The sequence below is a fragment of the Sparus aurata genome, chromosome 5, assembly GCF_900880675.1.
Source record: "Sparus aurata chromosome 5, fSpaAur1.1, whole genome shotgun sequence".
Classification (NCBI taxonomy): Eukaryota; Metazoa; Chordata; class Actinopteri; order Spariformes; family Sparidae; genus Sparus; species Sparus aurata.
This window is the reverse complement of record NC_044191.1, coordinates 5,959,791-5,978,395: the sequence shown is the minus strand read 5'-3', so window position 1 is coordinate 5,978,395 and position 18,605 is coordinate 5,959,791. Positions and strand designations below refer to the sequence as shown.

The 18,605-nt window shown below is 38.6% G+C and overlaps 1 long non-coding RNA gene across 4 annotated transcripts; it reads left to right on the top strand.

Moving 5' to 3' along the window:
* Positions 1 to 4,798: 4,798 nt before the first annotated feature.
* LOC115582437 (uncharacterized) lies at positions 4,799 to 17,645 on the top strand. Of its 4 annotated transcripts, XR_003984175.1 has the most exons (7): positions 4,799 to 5,159; positions 11,216 to 11,251; positions 13,016 to 13,908; positions 14,285 to 15,279; positions 15,480 to 15,641; positions 15,735 to 15,817; positions 16,368 to 17,645. It is a non-coding gene; the product is annotated as an uncharacterized LOC115582437 (long non-coding RNA). The 4 variants fall into 4 exon arrangements; XR_003984173.1 differs by lacking the exon at positions 15,735 to 15,817; XR_003984172.1 differs by having other exon boundaries at positions 15,735 to 17,645.
* The last annotated feature ends 960 nt before the right edge of the window (positions 17,646 to 18,605 follow it).

Sequence of the window (18,605 nt, the reverse complement as noted above, 5' to 3'; positions counted from 1 at the left end):
GAAAATGTGCGTAAGCAAACCCATTTTGTGTCGTCTTTTACGTTATGAAAATCAGATTAATGACTGAGCAAGGGATGATAACAGAAGAATTGAGGGAACACGGCACGTAGACGCAGAATATTGTCATTTAACTCAACATATCAATGTGTTATTTTGACACACAGAAACATTAAAAAATAGGGTCATGTTTTATATCACTTCAAATAACTGTACTGGCTAAATATTTATTAACGGTGATGTTTAAGTGCATGTCAGAAAGTGACATACAAATACATTTATTGCAAAAATGACAGATGTATTCTTGAATCCATTTAAATTGTTCATGTTTGATCTGTTTATTGTAAAAAGCAGAAAGTTTGTACATTTTGTCAATAAACCTAATTTGCAATGGGGGTGCGATAATTTTAAGTGCAAATGTCAATCCTACCTGGATCCCCATAAAACAAACTGACACAATTATGGTTTGCTTTCTGCAGAGTCCACAGGACACCGACCACATGTACAGTAAGAGGCCTTACAGCTTTCCACCCAGAGAGCATGTTAATGTGAGTGAAGATTAACCCAAGAGAACAACATATCCAGTGTTCACAGCTGTGCACTAAGCCATGACTTTGTGTGTCTTGATTAAGGACTATAATGACAGCATGGACCAACATGATGTGGTCACCACAACCAGAGACGTTGGGATCCTGAGTGAAGACGCATCTTTCGACAGGCTTGTGGTAAGGACATGCAAAGGATCAACAAACAACAAATCTTATTTGATATACTTAACCAGAATAATTACGTTTAACATCTGAATGCTGTTTGATCAAATTTTAGGAAAGGGCTCAGCAAGCTGAACACCATAGAAAAGTCACTAGTGACCTTCATGTAATGTTCATCACTCAGGATAACGGTCTACTGCAATATCTTGAAGTGAGTTTGAAAATGGAATTTAAGTCACATAGTGTAACTAATTTTGGTCAAAATATGTTAAATGAATGATTTAAGTGAAACATTTTCTGTTAGCCTAGTGTTCGTACATTTATTTTGAGCATTCTCCTAAGAAATATATATATTTACAGGCGGTCATTGCATGAAAAGTTACATCCTCATGGGCAACATCAAAGGGCAGGGTGATCATTTTCTTTGTGGAGGATGAGCAGCTGGACAGAGTGCTGGGCTTCTTGACAAGCCTGGTTGAAGCACAGACAGCCAGATGTCACAATCACGTGGCATTTGTTATGGATGTGCTTCTGCCAGAGGTAAATTATGAAACTTTTTTATTTATTATATTAACATTTCGTATAATTGTTATTATTGTCAGTCTTTAACTTATGGTTAATATCTTGTTAACTGCAACATGACAGACAACTTAAATGTCTAAATGAAAGATGTCCTTTTGTTCACCTCATGACACAGGCAACAGTCCACGCCCTTTCAGCTGTCCATGCATTTTCCATTGACAGAGCGACAGAAGTGTATAAATGTGGACTGCAGTATGACTTGAGGTATGCTACATGCATAAGGAGAGTGCTAATACCTATAAGTATTGTTTTTTACATTGTTTATGACAGCCTTTCCGTGTGAATTTCCTTTTACTAATCGCTATTTTCTTCCATTTTGTCTCATCAGTGAAAAACGGCTGTTGGCTCATTACTTGACAAACAACATGAGCAAGGAGGCTCTACAGCAACTAGAAACATATGCTGAAAAACTCAGAAGAGCCCTGGACTCTGAGGAGTTTTTGAAGACGCTTTAGTGTGTATGTAGGATGAATTAAAAAATAGTCTGTGAAATGATAATGCTTTATTTTATTGCCAATAAAAGTTGTTGCTGGCTAATTTATTTGTCTCAACTTTTGTGTTTTGAGGTACATATTTTAAAGACCTGTGCATGGTCATATTTATAGATACATAAATACATTTTATTTGTGTCAAAGGGCGAGCAATCTTTTCTGTTAACCCATGAGAAATCATCACCTTAGAGTGATAATTATGGCATCTGATGTAGTAGGCCAAGCTCTGTGACAGTGTAGCTCTTAGAAAAACGGCTGGTGGAAACAACCTATTTTAATTGAAATGACTACTACTAATTATTATTATTATTGTAAATATTTTATTTTATTGAGTTTAAAATAACCTTGTGCACATACATTAGTCACTTATATAAAAAATGAAAAGATGCATGCACCAGATTTAGCAGTCCTATATAATCTTTTATCAGATTAATCTTTTATCCCAATCTTTTATTTTTTTTATTACTTAACTTTCTATTTTTGTATATATTTATTGTTTCAAGCACATTGTTTGCATTGAAAAGCATTTAATGTTGTGAATCAACCGTTAAAGTTGTTAAAAATGATCTGGTTATTGCTTTGTTTCCTTTGTGTTTGCTTTCTAAGTGCTCTGGGCCTCCACAGCCACCGTAGTGTTGTATGGGCGTGTTTTGTAGGGGGCGTGTTTTGTAATGGGCGTGGTTTGTAGCGGCTCTGGCTTGGCTGCGGCTGCAGCTAGACCCTTTTCCTGCGCAGTGCTGCATAAATCGTGATGCATGCTGGTTAAAACGTGTCCACGATGACCTGGATGGGAGTGGTTTCTGCTCCGCATCTGATGTCACATGGCCTTAAGTTATCGCGGGAGCAAGGCTGCTGCAGAGCATTCGCGCAGTTGCTCTCCAGGTACTGCGCGACCCCAGACCCACCTTCATGACGTCAGGACTTTGCCCTAATTGGCTCTCAGCTGTGATATAATCATGCACCTAAGCACAGTTGTCATCATAATAATTAATTACTGTTGTAATTGTATTGTATTGTTATTAGGCAAGACTTACTATAATGTACCAGATAGACAAAGTTCAAATGTATTTAATGGTGACATTACAAGGAAAACAGAACATGATCATTTACAGTAAGACAACTTTTAGGCTATTCATCTACTCTTGATGAGCCACTGTGTGACCGTTTGAAGTGAAGCAATTACAAAGAATCCAAATTTGAAGTTGTTATTGTGACAAAGCTGTCACATTCTGTTGTCTGTAAATATGAACTGTCTGTCTGTATACACCAGTGGCGGCTGGTGACTGAAAAAATTGGGGAGGACAGGAGGAAAACCAGTCCACGGTGTCATGTTATTTTATCCAAGTCAACTAATTAACCCTACTTTCTTATATTCAATGAAAATTAAGCAATAAAACAATGACTTACAAGACTTCTTTAAATAACATTTCATTAAAAAGCTAATATACAAGACAAAAAAAAAAAAAAAAAACTTCTATCTCTTTCAGGATTCGAACCCCAGTCACATGATTAGGAGGTAACTGCGCTACCCCTGTGCTATCTTAGCACTCAACCCATGACTTTCACGACAGTGGCTTTGTTGCTGCTCTGTACGAAAGAAACGAAACTTCTCTCTGATTTCTCCTAACAGTTTTTTTTCTTTCAGAAATTCACTTATATTTCCTTGAAACCGATTCCAATATCGCTGAAAACTCCATATTTCTTGTCCGAGCATGGCTGGCAGTGAAAGCTGTAAAATACATAGTAGTATTTTTTGTTTACGGTTGTATAAATGTGAAAATGAAATTTGGGAACTGTTATTGGACCAACCTGCTGTCAATCTTGTATTGTGGTTGCTGATTGGTAAGGGAGGACGTCCTCCCTTAGCGCGTCAAATTACGTATCTTAGCCAATCATAGATCAGCATGAAAAAATCTTAAATGCATTGAGTCAATGGAAGGAGATCCCTCCTACGGAGGACAGAAGCCCTCCGTCCTCCTCTAGCCCCCACCTTCCTGCTCCCTGCTCCTCTCACAGACTGCTCTGTCTCCTCCGTCTGCAGCTGTCGCTGTTGAACCGTTTTAAGTGGATTTTCTTCCAAAGAAGAAACTTTTTTTAATGATATAATATATATATAATATTTTATAAATGATACTGAGATTTGGTAATGATTTATTTCAACCAGTTACTCTTTCTTAAAAAAAAAATGTGATCTTCCTCTTGCCTCTCAAAAATAGAGGAGGACCAACCTCCTCTGCCTCTATGGACGAGCCTCCTCTGGTATACACACACACACAGAAAGTGCACTGAAAAACATGACAGCCTTGTTTAGTTATGTCCACTTTCTACCTCTCTTTAACACAAAGAGCTTTGACAAGTTTTGGATTTTGAACGCAACTTTACAAGTTTTAGAAAGTAAAACCTACAGTTATTCATTGTGCTGACTCTTTGAGAATTTTTTCAGATTTGTATGTGTTGATTGAACTTGGGTTTGTAAGTCATCAGTAAGAAAAAGAAAGATGAGGAAAAAGGCAGGAAAGTAAAACTTACAGTTACTCATTATGTTGACTATCTAATAATTTTGACTGATTTGTATGTGTTGATTGAACTTGGGTTTGTCAGATAGGGAAAAAAAAAGAGGAAAAAAGCGGAAGTGACACAGAAAAATCTATTTGCTGTGACTTTTTAGTTAAAATGTCTTCCTTAAACCAAGGTAAGGTTGAAGAATGGGAATAATCATTTAAAGGGATAGTTTGGGTTTTTTGAAGTGCGGTCATATAAAGTACATATCTATAGTCGGTCTGTTTCCTATCGTAATCACCGATCTGCGCAGCCTCAGTTTGGAGTATACAGCCGCCCCAGCTCAGATGCTCAGCTTTGTACTGCAGTGAACGGGGTCCAGAGAAAAAACCAAAATAACCACCTAAAACAAGATTCACCTAAAATGTTTTACATCAGTTCAAGTGTACACTGTATAGGGAAAATTCACACCGCTTTACATCTCTGTCAGACCGCGCTTTCTTTTGGCACTACATTTTCTCAACCGCAGAACCTCCGTATCCCTACGCATTAGCGCTAATGCGGAAGGATACGGATAGTTAAGTTTCGTTTTCATCGGAAGTAAACCTCTCATCCAGCAACTGGGCCTCGCGCTGTATTCCACCCAGTTACGTGTTTTTTACGGTTTGAAAAAACCCGAACTATCCCTTTAAACACTGCAGCTGGGTCACACATCGAATTTCATCCAAAATATACACATTTTGCGGTTAACAAGAAAGGACTACTTTCACCAGCGGAACGAGACTATTTCACTGACAACAGCCTTAAAGGAGGCGGAGCAATACAACACTGGCTTTACTCTGCGTGGAGAAGACCGGTTAGGTGGACAGAGCTGTGGAAGGTGAGTTTATCTCTTTTTTAATGTTTATTATTATATATGCATATTACTTTTTTTTCCCATTAATCGTTGGTGCAGTAACTTAAAAACAGTTAGTATGTAGGTTGTGTTTTTTAATAGCCTGGAAAAGCTAAATTCGTGGCATTGATGAGTTAACGATAACCCCCCCCCCCCCCCCCCCATGGTGGACTAATTTAAACTGTCTCCTTCGGTTAAAACGTGTAAAACGTTAAATATATAATTAACTGGTGTAGTTACCGTAATATTCGTTGTTTATTTCATGTGCCGCCGAGTTTTTTCACTCGAGTTCCCCTCCACACTCAAGAAGAACGGGAGTTAGCTAGTTAGCTAGGCTACTAGTTAGCCACTTTCGGTCCAAGGGTAACGTTAACGTCGGCATTACGTTACTCTGGAGGTTCTGGTTCAAACAACTTTATTAACCCAAATAGTCAATGAATGTTCAATATTCAGAAAAAAGCTGCTCATGCTTTGCTCACGCTGTTAGTGCGAAACACAAAGTAAACTAAACTCGTTTCTGAGCGAACTTTTCTCCCTCTCCCCCCTCCTTTTCCAGGGTTCGTACGGGTGCTTGAAATCCGTGAAAGTGCTTGAATTTCAATGTTGTGTTTTCAAGGTCTGAAAAGTGCTTGGATTTTAGTTTAAGTGCTTGAAAGTGCTTGACATTATGTCTATGCTAATGTCATATACTCTGTCTTTCACAAAATTGGGATCAGACTGGATAGTTTGCTTATAACAAGGAGAAATAAAATCAGTAAGAGAACCGTATGTGGAGATGTTTCCTCCTGGGCTCCGCTGAGCCTCTCTGCTCCTCTCCGCGACCTGCCGGTCTGTGTGTGACCCCCCCCCCCCTTTCGAAGAGAGACAGCAGGAGATGACAAAATGCCGGGAGGCTGCTGTTTTAACAAGCGTTGGCTTCAAAATGATAAGTACAAACTATGGTTAAGATAAGGACCGAATCAAAGAGTGGCGTCATGCAAGGTCTGCAAAAAAGATTTGCAGATTTGTGCAATGGGAGAGTCTGCGCTCTCCAGTCACAAGAAATGTAAGTTAAGACTTTTTGAGTAACTCAGGCCAACACTGCACGTTAACACTTTATGTTAACCGCTAACGTTAGCTAAACCATAACACGCTAAATAATAATTAACACACTATTAATCACGTTAAGTGACCTCGTTAAGTTAGCGCCTGATTGTCCGTGTGTCGTTACACATGCAGACTGGTAGCAATAGAGAAGGATGGCTGAAGAGAAGGTCGAATTTGATGCACCAGAGCTGAAAGTGCCAGTCAGAAACTGACTGTTCAGTTTGTCTCTGTACCGTCACACCAGGCACTAACATACGTAAGAGCTTTAAGTGTGAAAAGGAAATGTTCACTTTTCTCCCATTTTCATGACTTACTTCTAATAAAGTAAGATTAGCCTACATTGTAAGGCCCTTTAGCTAATGTTTATGAAGTTTTTGTATGTTTTATCTGGATACAGACTGATGTGAAACAGATTGACGTTATGTCGCTGTTCTATTGGCTGATATATTATAGTCAGTAGCCCAGCAGCACTAACCTGTTGAGGCAATGATAGCTTTCCTTGTTATTGCTAGCCTGGACGGGGATCTTGCTCACAATTTTTCTAAAAGACGGAGAATCCACTGTTGAAAGTGGCAGCATATCTTCGACAACATACTCTGCTACAGTCTCCTCACTTCTTGAGGTTCAAGCATCGCAGAACGGGAGAATGTTTTTGCTGCTTAGTTTTTTCTCTGCTCTCATCCTCAGTTTGCTTTCGTTTGGTTACTAGCTTAATGTTAGTGTGGCACCGCTCTAGATGTTTCGTTAAATTACTTGTGTTGTTTCGCGAGGTAGAGAGATCTTTTGGTTTTGCACACAAAGTGCACGTAGCTATAATGTTCTTCACATCCTTGTCTCTGAGGAACTGAAAATAATGAGCGTATGTCCATCTTGCGAGCGTAGAGTCCAACTTGTCTGCTGCTGCAGTCGTCTTCTCCTCAATGAATAGTTCTCCAGCACTAACAGGAAGTTGTTGGCGAATTTGTATAAAAACAACACACCACTTAATTTCGGGTTTAAAATGCATTGTAACACGTGTTACTGGGATTTGTACCAAGTAAAATATTTTTTTTGTAATGCCTTACATTACTGCGTTACAGCAAAAAGTAATGCAATACAGTAATTGCATTACTCTTGTAATGCGTTACTCCCAACACTGCATTTTGAAACATACAAATTTATGTCAAAGAAATTACAGGGTGCTCTCAGGTCTCTCTGTCTCGGTGCGAGTGTGTCTGAAGAACGCCAAGAGGCTTCCATTTTTTTGGATAAAACTTTGTGTTCTCCTTTAATTTCTAAACTTTTAGCTATTATGAAACATAATTTTAGAAGTTTACAGCATAACACAATGTACATAATTGTGATAAAAAGTGAAAAAAATAAAAATGAGTGTATATATTCCTGTAGCTCATGTATTTTACCCCAGCGATATGGTGCTGGAAAAATTTGAAAATGACCCTTAAAAGTGCTTGAAAAGTGCTTGAATTTGACCTTGAAAAATGTGTACGAACCCTGCTTTTCTTTCTTTCTTTTTTTTTGTACCTCGTGTTTGGTGCGTGTTTGCAGCACGTCTGCGTGAACGCAGGGCACTCATAGCGGATATCAGAGCAGAGGTGGACTTGGTCATGTTAAAATACCATTGACCCGAATATAGGACGAGGTTTTTTTCGATGAAAATTATGTGAAAAAGTGGGGTTGCTTATAGTCGGGGTCTAACCGTTGACACATGCTGATAGTTGTCTGGGTCCTACACGACCGCAACGGCAGACGTCAGTGACACTGTGGCTGGGGTTATCTGTCAGTCACAACGGAGAAGAAGTCACAGGAGATTAAAAATGGAGAGACGCGGTGATTATACGGAGTAGAGTTGTCACGATACCAAAATGAGTAACCACGATACTATACCAGACAAAGTATCACGGTTCCGGGTATTATCGCGATACTGCAGCCTTTTTTTATTATCATTATTTTTATGAACTGCAATGTATTTGTACAAGTTATAAATACTTATTAATTACTTATAATGTTGTTTGGTGCATGATAAACATAATACTAGTGAAGCATGAATTAGACTGAAACAAATATTTTTATGAATAACATTTATTAAAAAGTTAAAATTAAAAAAAAAAGAAGGTATGGTCTTGGCCATGGGTTGCTTCCCTTTTGGGTTGGATGGCTCTCTCTAAAATAAGGAGTAGGAAATACCTAACAAATTAGCCTAATGGTCCTAATGGTTTTAGTTCATAACTGGGTCAATAAGAGTACATGAACAAAAGCATACGAGCAATAAAAAACAAATAAATGAAGTTAGAATTTATATGGTTGAAATCATATAATCATTTAGTTTCCTTTGCACATTATTTATGTTTAACTAATATAAATAATCAACTTAGGATAACAAATCCTGTCTTTTAAAAATATCTATTTGACAATAATATAACATAATAAACCATAGAGGACAAAATACAATAAACAGGAACTGATTCCCTGTGAAAACTATATTTTTATGCATTTTCTAGGTGCTTTATACTTTGACATCCTTTAACTCTTCATTCCTCAGCCTGTACACGGAACATATAGACTAATATTAGCCAATGAGAAAATAAACAGGGCATACTAACCTGGTATTCGACATATAAATCTGGGTGACGACCCTGCAGGTGTTTATGAGGTTGGATGTGTTCCCTCCTTTGGCTCCTATAGCTTGGTGGCAGCGCCTGCACAGTGGACGGCCATCGTCTATTGCTTTACCATCTGTGCCTTGTTTAAAGCTAAAATAGTTCCAAATGTGACTTTTGGAGTTTGGTTTTTTGAGCAAAATTAGTGGTGCCACTGAGACGCCGCCGCGGCAGACTCGCCGCTCGGGCCTGGTGCTTCTGCCATGGTGAGTGTGTTGTCTCGTGTTAGTGACTGTAAGCTCGCATCTGGGTGAGACCGAACTTTAGCTTGTTGTTTGTTTTGAAGCGAATTTCTATCGAAGCGGAGCTGTCTTCACGGAGTTCGTTCTTGCCGGCAGAAACACACGAACAGCCAATCAGCTAACACACGGGCGGACCCAGCGTGCGGAAACAGCCTATCATATCCCCGGACATCACCAGTAACAGGCAAACAGCCAATCATTCAGCAGCTGTGTAGTTCGGTTGCAGTAGTTAGCATGTGGGTTTGTTTACAAGGGAGTAGCATGCAGTGAGAAGCCGGGAGGAGAGTAGAGGCGGCCGCTATATAGCGGAAAGTGGCACCGGTAGTATAGTAATCCACGGTAGTACCGTCGTGTAGAATTTCTAGTATAGTAGGAACCGTTAGGATTTGGCACCGCGGGGTACCGTGGGTACCGCAGGTATCGTGCAACTCTAATACGGAGCACAGAGGATCAAAAGTGGGGCAAGTTAACAGACATCTGAGCCGAAGCTATGATGCTAATTTTAAGATAAAGGTGGTCAATGCAGCGGAGGTGCCAAACAACTGTCAGCCAGCCAAGAAATATGGAGTTAAGGAGTGTAACGTCTGAAGATGGCGGATCCAAAAAGACCGTCTGAAAACACGAACAGTAAGAGAAAAGCTTATCGTGGTTCTCTAAGCGGCTGCTTCCAAGAGATTGACAGGAGGGTATGTGAGTTTGTTATTGAGAGGTGAATTTTGGTTATAAGAGTCTTTTTTTGAAGATTAGTCTTGAAAAGAGGGGTCGTCTTTTAATCAGGGTCGTCCTATATTCGGGTCAATACGGTAATATTTTTTTTAAGACAGGAGTAAACAGTGACTTAACAGTTTCTCCAAAGACGGTACAAAGAATTTTTCAAACTCCCATTAAACGGGCAACAGACATCCGCTCCCTCCAGTCAACTCGATGCCCCTCCGGTATGTTTTGCACAGACATAGGGAGCGAATTAACTGAAATTGATCATCATTTCTAAATAAAAATAAAGTTTTAGCTAACATTTGCTGTTTGAAAGCAGTTGAATTATTATTTAAGGCTGAATCAACCAGCCCCTCCTCTCTGCCACCTCTGTGTGTATCCACATCAGCAGCGGCAGAGAGAGGAGAGGATCTGTGACAGCTGTTTGCCAGTTTAATGTAAACCATTGTTTTTGTGCATAATTTGTACAGCATTTTGGTCAACGCTGTTGTTTTTAAATGTGCTTAATAAATAAATCTGTATTGTATTGTGCACTTCAACTAGCCTACTTGTAGGCTATTGTTATTCATTTTAATGTTTAGACTATATGTCAGCAAGGAAGGATAGGGTCTGACGGTATTTATTACAAACAAACATTAAATTAATATTCATTTTTGTACTAATTGACAAGTTGTTCTTTTTTTTTAGAGATGTAGGCTACTCAAGCTACTTTCTGGTACTGTTACTGAATTGATGATATTGAGGTGTTTCTTGTATTTTGTCCAGTTTATAATGTAATATTCAAAATCATAATCTACAGTATCCTACATTTACAGCAACACAACTTATAATAAAACCCAAACTGACTATTTTAACAAAAAGATTGTAATTCTTGCAAGGTTGTTGCATTATATTGCATACGTTTTAGCTAAACCACACAATAAGCAAGTGATTTTGGAAATTAGATGTGGAATGTACTTATGTGTATATATATATGTATTGTAGCTAATGGATAACTTATTAACCACTTGTTTAGATACATGTTAGACAAGTTTGTAATTCATTACTCTAGTTGACGTAGTTCTATTATTGTTTAGTGCAAATTATTAACAACTTTTATGTTAACGCTTAAAATTCATGATAGAAAAATACAAAAAATTGTATCGTGTCAGAATAAAGTACATAATGGTCAGAATGTGGCATGTTATTTGCAAAATCACTATGTCCCTGTTTGCAAGTGCATTAGTGCAACCTTTAACATTTTGAAAGATTCAACAATTTAAGAGTTTAGGGGCTAAATATATAAGTACTTTGGTTTCATTATTTTGAACATGCAATTTATTTTTGTTTTTTCTGTTCACAGAAATCAACAAGGATGTCCAGTTCATGAGGTGGAAATGTAAGTTTTGTGCGTTTTCCTCCAATGGGCAAGGACGAATACTCCAGCATTATAAAGAGCGTCACGGTCATCATCGGAGGTGTTCAGGACTTGTCTGTATTTATGAAGACTGTTTGAACACATTTCAAACCCAAGCTGAACTTAAAAACCATTTGAAAGAACATGTAAAAAAAGATCACAAAATTGTGACCAAGTTATGCTGTGATTTGTGTACATTCTCAGAGCCTAGTAACATTAACAAATACTTTGCTCATCTCAAGACTCATTTGAGGAACAAGGAAACAGTTAAATGTCCATTTGCAGACTGCTCTTTCAAGTCCAGTGTACTGTCAACATTTACCTGTCATAGAAGTCGCTATCACAGGTTTTCCACCCTAAATAGTTTAAGACCTGAGCTTTTTTTACACCATACACTTACAAATGCAGTACTAGAAGAGGAATTTGTTTCTGATACTCAGGCATCACCTTCACATGATTCAGTACCTGAGGCTGAGGCTGAACCCAATCTTAAAAATGGTGAGGCAATTAAACATCAGTTGGCATCTTTATTTCTCCGTATGCAAACAATTCTACATGTTTCTAATTCTGCAGTACAGGAAGTAATTGATGAGTTATTTGACATTGGAGATTTTGCTTTTAAAAATATTTAAAAAATTGTAGGGAATGTTTTGGAGGAAAATGATTGTGCAGCTGATGCCTCTGTTGTAACATCATTGTCTGATGAAATTCAGTCTTTGAACCCGCTCAAATTTCTTTCAAGGGCATGGTGTTTGGGCACAGAGCGTAAAAGGCAGTCATTTTACAGAAAGAACTTTACAGTTGTTGAACCGGTTGAGTATGTGCTAAATGCACAAGAAAAAAACATTCATTTGTGTATGTTCCTATTTTAGATTTGTTAAGTAAGTTGTTGGAAAGAAGTGAGATTCTTCAAACATTACAGAGATCCAGTGAACAGGAAGGTCATTATAGTTCATTTCATGATGGTGAATACTTTAAAGAAAACAAACTTCTCTCTGACGAATTAGGCATAGCTCTTGGCTTATACATTGATGACTTTGAAATTTGTAACCCATTGGGGACTTCAAAAAAGAAGCACAAAGCTGTGGTATATATTGGGTGATACTCAACTTGCCTATAAGACTTAGATCAACATTGTCATCAATTTATCTAGCTGCATTGTGCAAAACTGTACATATAAAACAATATGGTTACAGCAAAGTTTTGGAGCCTCTGATTAGAGATATTGAGCATTTAGAGGTCCATCCATCCATTTTCATCCGCTTATCCGGGGCCGGGTCGCATTTAGAGGTAACAGGTGTATTTGTAAAAAGACTTGGGTCTTGTATCAAAGGTACTGTTGTATACGTGTCAGCAGACAACTTGGGCGCACACTCCCTTGCAGGATACCAAGAGTCGTTCAATGTTGATACATTTTGTAGATTTTGTTTGGCTAGCCTTAAAGATATTCAGCAGCATGATGTCAGAAGTGGGGCATTTATTTTGAGAACACCCGAACTGTTTGATGAAGCCATTAATGTACTAAACACAACTGATGCCTCATGTGTTGATGGTTTGAAGAGAGACTGTCCTTTAAGCAGACTTGCCCACTTTCATCCTGCAAAAGGGTTTCCACCTGATTTTTTTCACGATGTATTGGAAGGAATTGTACCTGTGGAACTATGCATATGTCTTTCAGATTTGATTGCTAAAAAGTATTTCACATTGAATGACCTTAATGATAGGATAGCATCATTTCCTTTTCAGTTTTCTGGCAAAACTAACAGACCTCAGACACTACAAACTTCTCAAAAAAAGGAACTATTGGTGGCAATGGACACGAGAACTGGGCCCTTCTGAGATTCCTCCCACTGTTGATTGGCCACCATGTTCCAGAGAATGAAAAGACTTGGTCTGTGGTCCTTGAACTGAAAGACATTGTGGAGCTGTTATCAAGCCCCTCCTTCACAACAGAAACTCTGTGCTACCTTCAAGCCAAAATCTCTTACCACAGACAGTTGCTTTTAGAAGTATTTCCTGGTACAAAATTACGTCCCAAACACCACTGTCTCGAACATTATCCTGTTCTTATCAAGAAATTTGGACCATTATTTGAGTTCTGGACAATTAGATTTGAGGCCAAACATTCATTCTTTAAAAAAGTGATTCACAACACTTACAACTTCAAAAATATTCTGCACACTTTGGGCACAAGACATCAACTTATGTTGTCATATTATTTGGAGATGCCAACTATTTTCAAGCCAAACATCGAGACGGGACGAGTATCAGCTGTGTCTGTGGCCATCTTAGATGCCGCCATCAGAGAAGCTATATGGAATAAGTTTGAAGGTCTGGACTATGTTTCACTCACCTCCATTGCATACGTAAAGGGGACAAAGTATTCTAAAGGAATGGTGCTCTCAGTTGGACAGACAGAGTATTGGAGATCTGTGTAGTGGGTGGCTGCATATCATTCATCTTGGAACTGTTCACAGCGAGCTTCCTTGAGCATCTAAGGTGTTTCCAGCTTGCCAGAAGAGACCCTACAGCAACTGTGGTTGTTGATCCTGATGATCTGAATGACTACACCCCCCTTGCTGCATACCCCGTTGAAGGAAAGCTGCTCATCACTCCAAGGACATTCATGTTACATTAAGGTAATCTTTGATTGGGGAGGATGTGGAACATTTAAACACACACTCATTCTTTGGACCACATAACAGGATAGAAACTGCTTGACGAGTGCAATCGCATACACTTTAAAGGTTGTATATATGGATTCAACCCCACTAGATGTCGGCAAACAGCTATTTGCCATGTCCCTCATCTCCAGCTGAGTTGGCAGTTAGGTTCAGTGGACTTTAGAGTTGTTGTTTTGTTTTTGTTTTTACAACTTTATAGAGTAAAAGACATGCTCATTTGTGTTTCATGCATCTGGCTTGTACTGTTTTAACACTTTATTCACAACTTCTTTTAGATTAAGAGTTTTTACTATTTTACCAAGTGTTTTCTTGTTTGTTCTCTGTGTTTCAGTTACTGGGGCCACATCAGCGATGCTTCTCCGAGTCATTGTGTCACCTCAGGAAATAAGACGTGTCACCCTACAGGATGTTCCCCCATCAGTTTATGAGCTATGTACAGTACTGCGCAACACTCTGGGCCTCAGAGGGAACTTCCTTTTACAGTTTGAAGATCCAGACTTTGGGAACGAGCTCTGCAATTTGACAGACATGGAGGACCTGCCAACCGAACGAGCCACACTGAAAGTTCTGTTTACGTTTCCTGATCTGGTTTCTGACTCGTCATTAGATACTGCAAGCCCTAGTTCCCAGAGTACTACAAGCCGTAGTCTGCCCAGCAGTAGTACTGCAAGTCCCGGTCCCCCCAGTAGTGGTGATTCAACAGAATGGCCTGATCCGTTTGTTATTCCAGATTTCTCCCATGACGTTGAGTTTCAGCTGAGGGTAGCAAATGATGCTTATGCCAATGACGGAACTGTGATGGTCGTCTCAAAAAGTGTGAAGAGTGAAATATTGGACAGACTGGCTGATTGCATAACCAAAATCACTCCCTATCCAACTAAAAACAATCTAGAAAGTGTAGCCAAAGCTCTTGTTGTCAAGCACCCTTGCCTCAGGGAGCCAGGGTCGGGTCAAGGATGGTATTGCTGGAAATTCAGCTTGGTATTCAAGATGGGCAATTATCGTCAGAGGATGATGGCAGCTGGATGCCCTGAAGTTCTTGTAAATAAAAGAAAAAGAGGAAAAGGAAAGAGCAAGCCAGTCAAAAAGTCAAAAAAGGGAGAGATCCACTACTTGCCATGGCCACCTTAGGGACAAACTGCAGTTAAATCGGAGAAGGATCGGGAGACCATGCTTCTAGAGGTGCAGAAGAGAGATCCAGAGTTACAGGTCTTGGATGAATTGATGACTGTGACATTCTCACAGCGAAGACAAGAGATCATTGGTGAAGAACCGCTTATCTCTGCTGTCATGGACAGATGACCTGCATTGTTCAGTGAGCGACAGGTAATTCTTTGCCAACTGAGTACAGCATAGAAATCCTATATTTTGTTATTTGAGCACTGATGTAGTCATAAAGCATGTTCTCTTTGTTGCAATAATATTTGTTATTCTTTGTGTTTCTATTCCTACAGCTCTATACTACTATTATTTTTCCCTCACTCATACCCTTTTCTCTGTTTTTTTTTGTTGTCTATCTGCTTCAGTTAATCGCAGAGTTCCGAAGAATTGTCGCCAAAGACCTGCTAGAGTCCTTTCTGGGTGGACTCGATGAGTTGGTGCCCAGTCTTCTACAACTGTACAAAGCAGCTGCTGCATCAGGCAGGAGGTTGGCCCTGAGCAGCATTCTGAATTGTCTTCAAAAGGAGGTATGTACTGTGTAGAAAAATATTTCCAAAGAGTACTAAGATTAGGATTCTAGCTTGTGTATTCCATTCACCTACTATTACCTGTTTTCTTAGGACACAAACCAAAACCAAAGAACAGCTGCCCTACTTGGTCTCCCACACTACCTTTCAGATGATTCCTCCAACATCATCAGGATGTGTGATGCAAGACACTATATTCACACATTTTATAGTACACTCTTTAGATTTAGTTTTAAATGTGGCTAGGGCAACATGTGTCATGTTCATAAGAGGTATTGCCATACCCAAAGCAATAATTTTTACACAAGAAATCCTCAGAATCTTGACCCAATAATTAATCATTTTCCTCACAATGTTCTTTCATTTCAAATCCAATGTATATAACATTAAATCTTTAAAACACAAACTATAACACTGTCAGGCGGTAAATATTACATTTTTGAAAATGCATTATTGGACCCTATATGTATTACTGTATCAGCCAGGACATTTTTTACATTATTGGTCAAGTTCTGACATTATTGGGTTTTATTACATTTTCAATCAAATATAGTACATGTTTTATTACATTTGCAGGAGTTATTTTATTTATCATTGGTTGATACCACAGCCTTTCAGTCCCATAATTTTCTCACTCACTAGACAGTTATAGCCTTTATTTATTCGAATGGCCATGACTTAAACTTGGACGTGTAAGTTAAGATGTGTATGTCTTTATGTCTTCAGGCTTATGGCGAAACCCTCGGTGTGATAATGGGAGGGATGGAAGTTGGACTAGTGATTGGGCATGAAGGCCCTCTACAGGATGTATTTCCTTTGGAAGTCTTTAATGTGGCTGTGGTAGCAGAGGAGAAGATCATCCTACATGACATCAGAGATGTGCCCACTGGCTTTGCCATGCTACTGGGAGCCATCTATTGCCTCAATCTTGATCACCCCAGAAATATGAGGTACACCTTTGAGTTCCTTCAGAAGGTCATCATGAGCATTAAAGCAGATGAATGCTCTGCGAGAGTCCATGGACTAAGAAATAAAATTCTTAGATACCGCCTGTGAACAAAAAGACATAAGTGTGTTCAATTAACACAAATGTTTTGTGGGTGTTCAGCATTTTTCTTCATATTGTGGTTTTAATGAACCTGTTATCCCAGATTGTCATTGTATAACATGTCTCACATTTGCCTTATTGTACGTACATACACACACACACACACAAAGAAAACTGACACGCTCGTCTAAGTTTGACACTGTTAAACAGGTAGTTGGTGGTGTTCAGCATTTTTCTTCATATTGAGGATGAACCTGTTATCTCAGATTGTCATTGTATAACATGTCTCACTTTTGCCTTATTGTTCAACTCTTCTCCCCCCCAACAATTGTGAGACACACTTGTCTAACTTTGATGCTGTTGTATTGAGGTTTTAAAGAACCCGTTATCCGAGATTGTGTCATTGTATAATATATCTCACATTTGCCTTATTGTACACACACACAAATTGTGAGACACGCTTGTTTAAGTTCAGCGCTTTTCTTCATACTGAGGTTGAACCTGTTATCTCAGATTGTGTCATTGTATGGTTGTGATGGCCAGCGTGACTTCTGTGACACACAGTGCTCACAAATGCTGTAGGTTTGTGGGTGATGGGCGACCACTTGTCACCAAATGGCAGTTATGGTCAGGCCCAAAATTACCTGAATAAATCTGTCAGTGTAAATGCACAGATGTGTATTCACTGCATGTTGTGTACATGCACACCAATGTACTGTTCAAAGCGTGTAAATGTGTAGAAAAGGAGACGGTGTATTTCTGCGTGTATGTTCACATGTGAAATGTGTTGGTCCATAGTCAGGCCTCCAATCTGTTTGAACTGTGTCAAGTGTAGCCTCCTGGTCCTCATGGTGGCTCGCTCTCTCGCATATATATATTGTCAGATACACTTGACTAACTTTGTATGAGAACCCAATGTTTTATTAATAAATGTTCTATTTTTTGGACAAATGCAAGAATTCTGTCTTCTATCATGTACCATATAAGTTCTAACAAATTTAAAATTTAAGTCATCTTAACTTTAAAAGGGAAGCTGTATAAACATAGTAATTTATTTTAACTAGGGCTGGGACTCGATTAAAAAAATTAATCAAATTAATCAGAGGCTTTGTAATTAATTAATCGAAATTAATCGCATTTTAATCGCATATAAATATTTGACCTGAGAACAGTGAGAAGCAATTTTTTTCACATGGATTTTAGTATACCATTGAATAATGACTGAATACAGAAGCTTAAGCAACAAAACAATGTTTTTAATTTTTCAAGACCAGCGCAATTTTTTAAACATTTTTTTGACCTTTATTAACAGAACAGCTGAAGATATATCTACGCTGCCATCCGTCCGCTTTTGAAAACGAAATTTCCCATCCATGGGGCCAACCAAAGCAGTCTCATCTGCTTCTTCGTTCATTGTTGTTGTCTGAAGTCATGATCGTTAGTTGGTGCTCCAGTATAATCGGTACCCCTGAAACTCTTCCAGTGAGAAACGTTCCGCGGTGCAAAAATAAGTGCGATTAAAATGCGTTAATTTTTTTAACGCGTTAATTTTTGTGTAATTAATTAATCGTAATTAACGCGTTAAAGTCCCGGCCCTAATTTTAACTCAAAATTTTAAGTTACAATAATGCAGAAAGGTGTGTTTGTTCAACTAGCTAAGGAAAGTTCTTGTAGTGGTGATGTTTACGATTTTTTTGTTTTAATTGCATTATTAAGTAGAAACAAGTAATTAACAGTTTTTTTTTGATTGATGTGTAATGATTTTTTGTTTTAACTTAAAGTATTAAGTTGAGACAGCAAGTGATAAAACGTTAAAACAACTTTGACAACTTCTAAAACAAAGTTGAGTCAACTACAACAATGTAGTACAATCAACTTTTTAAACTTTAATTTCTGATTTGAACAACGATAAACCT